This window comes from Lynx rufus, unplaced genomic scaffold (genome assembly GCF_022079265.1).
Source record: "Lynx rufus isolate CCGP_SWC_20201006 ecotype Redwood Valley unplaced genomic scaffold, mLynRuf1.p SCAF_11, whole genome shotgun sequence".
Taxonomy (NCBI): Eukaryota; Metazoa; Chordata; class Mammalia; order Carnivora; family Felidae; genus Lynx; species Lynx rufus.
The window spans coordinates 31,439,222-31,447,530 of NW_025814825.1; positions in this window are offsets into that span (position 1 = coordinate 31,439,222).

The window sequence follows — 8,309 nt, forward strand, 5'->3', positions numbered from 1 at the left end:
CCATAGGCCGGTCGTCCCTCCTCCAGGATGAGGCTGCCCCAACCCGCCCTTGGGGGGCCCAAGTGCCAGAGGTCCCGCCGCGGGGTCCCCCCACAACCCCAGACCCGCCGGCTCCCGAGCACTGCGGACGCTCGTCTGCCTTCGGCCAACCCCAAACTCCCCTGTCCTGTCGCACTGGACCCTAGGGAGCGCAAAGACTCGGTGATCCGAGAAGCGCCACCCAGGAGAAGGTATACCCTGGGGGAAAGATTTACAGACCTGCAGGCAGTGAGCACGCGCAGAGTCAGCCCGGAAAGCCAACACCAGAGTGAAAACTACATTTCCCATAAGTCTTTGCTCCCGCACTTTTGGTGGTGTTTACCAAACTCCCCCCTTTCCCCCTGCTCTTTTTAGTTTGAATTGACCAATCCAGCTTTACTCCAGGAGCCCCAAGACATTTTATTCAAAGAACACAATAAAAGCTTGTGCCTCAGGTGATGCCTCCCTCTCTGCAGGCTGTCTTGACCTTCCCACTTGGGTCCAGGGCCTTGAGTAACATACATGTCTATTTCAATTTCTTTTGTAGTCTTTTGTTAAACTGCAAAGAACCACCTTTTCCCATATTACTTAAATAAAACTCGCCATAGACCCGTTTACCTGCTACAAAAGCAGACACACAACCTAAAATTCCCATTCTATGTCTCATAAATGATCAGCTGAACAATGTGTCTCCATGACTAATCAGAACAAAATACCTGTAAATTTTACTTAACTAAATTTCTATTCTCCCCCACACCATCCTGAAATTTGACTTCCTACTAAGGTTTAACAAGCATAGGAATGCCAAACAATCCCTCTCAAAACTTGGCTGACAATAAGGGAAGTTGTTTCCTGATCTTGCCACCTACTCCCTGCTCCTGACACCCAGTTCTTTCTAGCCTTGTTTACACCTCCATTAAAAGAATGAGTTTCCCTCTTTAGTTTTCATTTCTCTGCTACCAGTGGGAGTCTGCATTGTGTGAATGGAGATGTGGGTTCTTGGATTACCCAGGAAAGATTTACCTGAGGATCAGCACTCCAATGAAGACAGGAAAGTAGCAAACCCAAAGCAGTTTAAGGACAGTACACTCTCAAAAAGGGAGGAGACTGGGCAGCCCCCGAAGTGGCAACCCCAAGGGGATTAAGGGTATCTTTTCTTTTTGTGTTTGCAGAGGTTATGGGTCATAGTTAGGGCAGTCTCTGACAGAAGTTGTTTCTATTCGTCTAAGGGACTCCTGCCAGTTGGGAGGCAGAGTTTTGGGCCCTACAAGGTTCTTGCAGGAACTATCCTGGCCATCTTCCCCCATTTGGGTAGGGGTGGGTTGAAACCACAATGTAAATATATGATAATGAAACCATAGGTTACCCTGGGGCAGAGGTTGAGGGTGGCTCTTGGTTCTTCAGTCCTGGGGTGTTGGAATCCCTAAAGCCAGGATGTTAAAAGCCACAAGTCAGGATGTTGTGCCCTCAGTCTTCTAATGTGTCATCTATTTATCCCTACCTTTGTCTCCAGCTCTAACTGCCTACTCTATGAACTCTTTCCTATTTGTAAATACACACACACACACACACACACACACACACCTCTATATGTGTGTGTGTGTGATTTGTGTACTTACACACAAATTTGTGACTACTCTTTCAGACATTTGCAGATCTTCAGAGCTGCTTCCCTATTGCCATCATCACCCTCTTCCATTGCAGTAATCACCCTCCCTTACTGCAATAGGTTTTTTTTTCTTTTTCACTTAATACATTTTATTTTTAGAGCACTTTTAGGCTTGTAGAAAAAAATGCACAGAAAGTACAGAGTTCTAATATACCTGCTTCCTCCACACCCTCATCCCTCCTACAGTTTCCCTATTATTAATGCTATGGAACCCAAGTTTGGCTGCCAGTCCCTAGAAAGGCCATTACTCAAGAGACAAGTTTTGGGGGAACTAGGGTGGCTAGTAAGTTGAGCCCGACTCTTGATTTTGGCTCAGGTCATGATCCCAGGATCGTGGGATCGAGCCCCACATTTGGGCTCCACACCCATCTTGGAGCCTGCTTAAGATTCTCTCTCCCTCAATCCTTCTGCCCCTCTCCCCTGCTTGTGTGCTCTCTCCCTCTAAAAGAAAAAAAAGAAAGAAAGAAAAAAAGAGATGAGTTTTTGATTGGAAAGGAATTTGGGAATAAAAGATTCAGGAGGCCAGCAACCTTGGGAGAAGGTACTCTGAGGTTTCTGCCTGGCTCAGGGGTTTCTAAAGGGGTTTAGGGTAGTTAATCAGCAAAGAGAGTGTAGCGGCCTGCAACATTTCTTGATTATGTGCAGATTCCATGATGTCAGCTACAAAAGTTATCCTAGTACTTGGGGGTTGTGTGAGGGAGTCTGGTTCTTGTTTTATTATGTGCAGGAGTACTCTGTTCTTTCTGCAAAGGAAGGCAATGCCTATGGATACACAAAGGGAAGTCAGTAAAATCATTTGTGTGACCAAAAAAAGAAAAACATTTTACTAAAAAAATTGCCGGGCTAATCCTAAAGCTGAGTCAGCCTCAGACAGACTTGCTGGTTTTTTGGGCCTGGGAAAAGTTCTGGTTCTTCATTCCTCGAGGACAGTGGTCTGCAAATCTCAAAGAAAATTAGTTCTGTTGAAGATCAAGGGATTTAGGTCAGCAAGTAAGGAGAGTTAACCTGAAGCAAGTTAATCCTTAAGACCTGCTGGAGTGCTGTTACACTAACATCTTGCATTTGTGTGGTATATTAGCTCCAGTTGATGAACCAATCAATATCGATACATTATTCCTAAAGTCCATAGTTTCCAGTACAGTTCATTCTTTGTATTGTACATAACATCAAGTATCTACCATTACACTATCATAAGAAGAGTTTCACTGCCCAAAGATGCCCTGTGCTCCACCTCGACCACTCCCCCTAAACCTCTGGCAAGGACTGACCTTTTAATTATTTCTATAGTTTGGCCTTCTCCAGAATGTCATATAGTTTGAATTATACCATGTGTAGCCCTTTCAGATGCTTCTTTCATGTAGCAATATGCACTTAATGTTCCTTCGAGTCTTTGTAGCTTGATAGACCATTTAACTGCTGAATAATACTCCACTGTATGGAGGTACCACAGTTTATTCATCCCTTCACCTGTTGAAAAACATCCAATTTTGCTTCCAATTTTGGCACCATAGAGGGTACCTGATCCCTGAGAGGGAATGGGTATGATCTAGCTCTGTACCTTTGCTTCTCTGAGTCTATTCTGTTCCCAGATGGTATTTGCCTGGAAACGTAAGGACCTAGATCTCACCTACAGGCCATTGAACAGTTGATGACCTTCAGGAGCTACGACTACCAAGACACCTGAAACAAACTCATGCTCAAGTGGACACTAAGGACATATACCAAATACTGGGCCCTATTATCTAATAGGCCCTATTATATATATTATATATTCCTATTTCTAGAATACCAAGTTGGTTGTCAGCCGGCACTTTCACAGGCATATATTCCCTCTTACCTGCTTCTGCAGGATTACTGTGACTTGACATACAGATCTGGTTTGGTGGTCCCAGGCCAGGGCCTTCTGGAAGCTTTAGCATGTGCTGCCAGCATCACTGCACATTGCACGAGTCGCTTCAAACCTTCAACCTCCCTTAGCAGAGAATATTCCTTTGGGAGTATTCTGTAAATAGAGAGCCAGCAGGACTATGATTCTGCCAAATGCTTCAGATCAAGAGTTAACTGAAGAAGGTTTTTTTCTGTACCTAGGGCAACCAACATATACTGCATTTGAATAAATGCTTATGAATCTGTCTCTCCGCCTAGATAGCAAGTCACTTGAGAAGAGGAAATATGTCCTACACGGGTACCAAAAGAGCAGCATGCATATAACTAATGATCGTCCGTGGCTTGCTGACTTTTTAAAAAATAAGGAGCTAATGGCAATGAAGGCTACCTCCGACAAGCCAGCAACATGTTTGAACTGCAGGCTCCCTAAACATCTGAGGGCTTCACAGAGCTATGACAATGACATGAGTAGTGGAACTAATGCTTTTCAGCCCAATGTAGAATTCTAAACTTCAATTGCAATTAGAAAATATCTTTGGGGTGCCAGGGTGGCTCAGTCAGTTAAGCGTCTGACTCTTGATTTTGGCTTAGGTCACTATCTCATGGTTTGTAAGTTTGAGCCCCACATCGGGCTCGCGCTGACAGTGTGGAGCCTGCTTGAGATTCTCTCTCTCTCCCTCTCTCTCTCTGCCTCTCCCCTGCTTGCGTGCTCTCTCAAAATAAATAAATAAACTTTAAAAATAATAAAATAAATTACTGATAATTCTGATCCCTGGTCCTCACTGCCAGAGATTCTGATTCCCTGGACTAGAGACTAGCTCACATGTCAGTTTTTTCTTCTCCTTTTTCTTCTCTTCTCTCTTCTCTCTCCTCTCCTCTCCTTTTTAAAGATTCTCAAGGAGTTTTCTAGTTTGCAGCCAGGGCTGCAAACCACTATCCAAAGCTAACCACTTTATTTAACTGATAAGGGAACTCCTAGAGTTTGACTCACCCAGTTTGTCAATCCAACACAGAAGTGATCCTGGAATTCTGATATTGGACTCATAGTTCTATGCGTAAGTTTCATTTCTTCAAGTAGAAACCCTATCCGTCCAAAGTGAATTTCCCTGTTTAGTTTTCATTGCTCTTTCCTACTTGTAAATACACACACACATACACACAGACCCATTTATAATGGCTGTTTTCTCTCTCCTTAATGCTGCTGTCCTGTGTAGTTTGTGGGTGTGCTTATGCCAAAGACACAGTGGGTAATATTCTGCATACCTAATCAGCTAAGTCAGAGCCCCACAGAACCAGGACTGCTGCCAAATTCATAGTGATCACAAGGTAAACACTTGCTCTGTTTCTCTGGCACACTGTCACTAGGTGCCAATAGGTGAAGGGGATGAAGATGTTAAATCCCTCAGTTATAAAACAAATAAATTATGCAGATATAAAGTACAGCACAGGAAATATAATCAATAATATTGTAATAACTTTGTATGATGACAGATGGTATAGACTGACTGTGGTGATCATTACATAACGTAGATAAATGTTGAATCACTATGTTTTATCCTGAAACTAATACAATATGTCAACTACTTCAATTGAAAAATAATTTTTATGTGCAATATTATTGCGCAAAAAATTCCAAAGCCATACGGCTATTAGTGCAAACAGCCCTTCCAGCCTTTATTTCAGTATTTGCTGACATTTCCATGCCTTTATTTCAGAGTTAGGTCAGAGATGGTGCCTTGCAGAAAATGTTTTCACCTGAAAATTCAATTGGTGTGCTAGAAACATCCCATCTGATACAGAACGAGGAGAGAGCTGAGAAGTGATCCCTGTTCCAAAATTTCTTCTCCCCCACACAAGTCAGTCCCTCCAAGGGAGGGGCTGGATGCTTGCCATCCAAGAGGCTTTGCCAGTCTCCATGTATGGGCATGCCCAGGGCTTCCTGACTTGGGCCCTAAGGTGGGAAGATCTAGGCTGCCCTGGCCTGAGGATCACAGCAGAGTGCTCTGCCTTAGCGTCTTCACAGTCAGAGACATGACATAATCCCCCAAATCATAATGGGGAAGGGTTGCAGCTGGAGGTTAGCGCAGACTTCCCACTGCACAGATGGAGGGACGTATCATACGTCATGAAAATAGCACCCACAGTTACTGAATGCTCTTCAGTATGAGAAGAATGAGACACGCTTTCCATGTGTTATTCCATTTCACTTCACCACGACCCCATGAGGAAAGATCTATTACTATCCTGATTTCATAGGCATGGAGTTGTAGCTTAGAAAAGTGAACCAGGGTATCCTGGCTGGCTCAGAGAGAAGAGCATGCAACTCTTGGTATCAGGGTTGTGAATTTGAGCCCCATGTTGGGTGTAGAGATTACAATAAACAAACAAACAGGCAAGCAAGCAACCTTAAAAAAATGGTGGACCAACCAGCTTATGATCACACAGCAAGCCGCAAAGTTCAATATTGAAACCAGTGTGATTCCAGGTGGCTTTTGCCACCGTGTCTTGTGAACACAAGAGCAAATGAAGGTGAAATGTCTTAATATTTCTCGTTGTGCCCCAGCTGGGAAGGAGTTAAAGGAATCTCAGGAAAAAATGTCTCACTGGCCTTCTATCTGGCAATAAAGATTGTTCTGTGATGGAGCTTTACCCTCTTGTACGCAGCGCACATTGCCCTAAAATAAGTGAGATGGTGTATGTCTGAGAAATCCCCAACCATCAGGTAGTTCTGTCAAGGGACAGGTCTAAGAGGTTCTAATGCCTTAGGTTCTCACCTCCAGGAAGAGAAAGTTTTGTCTAATAGCCACTCTTTCCTTTAAGTGCATTTAGGCTTCCATAGTGGGTCAGCCTGGCCATGGCCCCCCTTCTTTTGTTCCATTGGGTAGTTCTACTCTCCCTTTCTGTGCTTTCATTTTGCTTGGAGAGTTTTACAGCCTACTTCTATAATTAGGCACACTTAGGGAGTGGGATTGAGATTCTTGTTATTTAGGTAATCTTGATTCGTTGGGTTTGGAAATGAACACATGGATCTAAACCATATCTTGTGGTCATAAGATGTCAGGAGGGTCAGCACATTCTTCTAGGAACTAGGAATGGACAGATGTGGTCTACCTCAAGTTAACTGAAGTTAATTAACTTCAGTGAAGAAAGCAGACATTTTCCCCAAACCTAATGCAGCTAACAATCTAGTGAGAAAAAAACAGCAAAACAAGAACAGAGTCAATTAAAGGTCAGCTTTCTCCATAAAGAAGTTTGGAATGTAATTTGTTCAATTGTGCTAAGCAGTTCTCTTGTTTTATGCCATCTGGTTTGAAGCACTATTTATTCAGTCATTTGCTGGTATTGATTTAGTTGCATCAAAAAAACATGAAAAGGTTGCTACATTATTTGAGAGATCATCACTAGCAATCACCTTTGATTATGACATTTTATTAAAAGGCATTGCACACCAAGTAATATTTTTAAAAGGAAAAAAATAAAGAAACAATGTTACTGTTTTCTCATTTTTGTATTTGCTTTGGGGGAGGATGTATTAATTTCCCATTGTGGCTGTAACTAACTACCACAAAATTGGTAGCTTAAAACCATACAAATTTATTGTCTTATAGTTCTTGAGGTCAGAAGACTGAAATGGGTTTCAGTGGACTGAAATCAAGGTGTTGGCACAGCTACACCGCTCCCAGAGGCTCTAGAGGACAATCATTCTTGTACCTTTTCCAGCTTCTAGAAGCTCCTTACATTTCTTGGTGGGGACCCCTAATCCACAAGATTACAAGTCCCCAAGGAATTCAGAGAAATATCTGATAGGATTTTGGGTTTCTACTGAAATTCTACAGGAATTACAGGGGAAGTAAACTTTATATCATTGAGAGTAGGCATCAGAGTCGAATAGAAGCCATCTGCCCAACTTCTTTATCACTAAAACAAGAGATTTGTTAGTTTTAACAAGAATGATATCTTAAAGTGCTTGTGTTTGGGGAAGAATCCTGTGTGTTGCCAATTCTCCCAGAGTGAGAAATATTAAAGGTAAATAATTGTTGGATGATTGCTTGATTCTTCATCAGGCAACTCTTCCCGGTATTGCTATATATCATTTGCACTCAGAAAGCAGAGCTCATTGATGTAAAATAAATCTCTGGATTATGTGATGTGTTTGTGTGAGGTGTGTTGGACAATCTCCAGAGATCATGGCTATTAGAGTGTCTTATAACCTAATACCATGTCTCTGTCCCATCCTTCCCTATTCTGGGAGAGATCTCTGCACTTCCCAGGGCTTAATAACTCTAAAGTGTGGGACAGGCTGGATGTCTGCAGAGAATGACAACAAGCAGCAAATCTAGGAAAACAGATGCTCTTTGGTATTGAAAATGCTTTTGCTAAGCTTACACATGAATATTTCCAGGCACTAACAAGTGGTCTCTTTAGATTAACAGCTGAAGTTCATGAGCTTGTTACTCCCATGCACATGACTGACAGCACCCCATTGGTGTCCTTTTTTATTTATTTATTTTCTTCCAATTTTTTAATTTAAATTCTAGTTAGTTAACATGCAGTGGGATATTGGTTTCAGGAGTAGAATTCAGTGATTCATCACTTACATACAACACCCAGTGATCATTATAGCAAGTGCCCTCCTTAATCCCCATCACCCATTTAGCCCTTCCCCCATCCACCTCCCTCCATCAACCCTCAGTTTGTTCTATGATTTGCTTCCCCCTCTCTTTTTTTTTCTGCT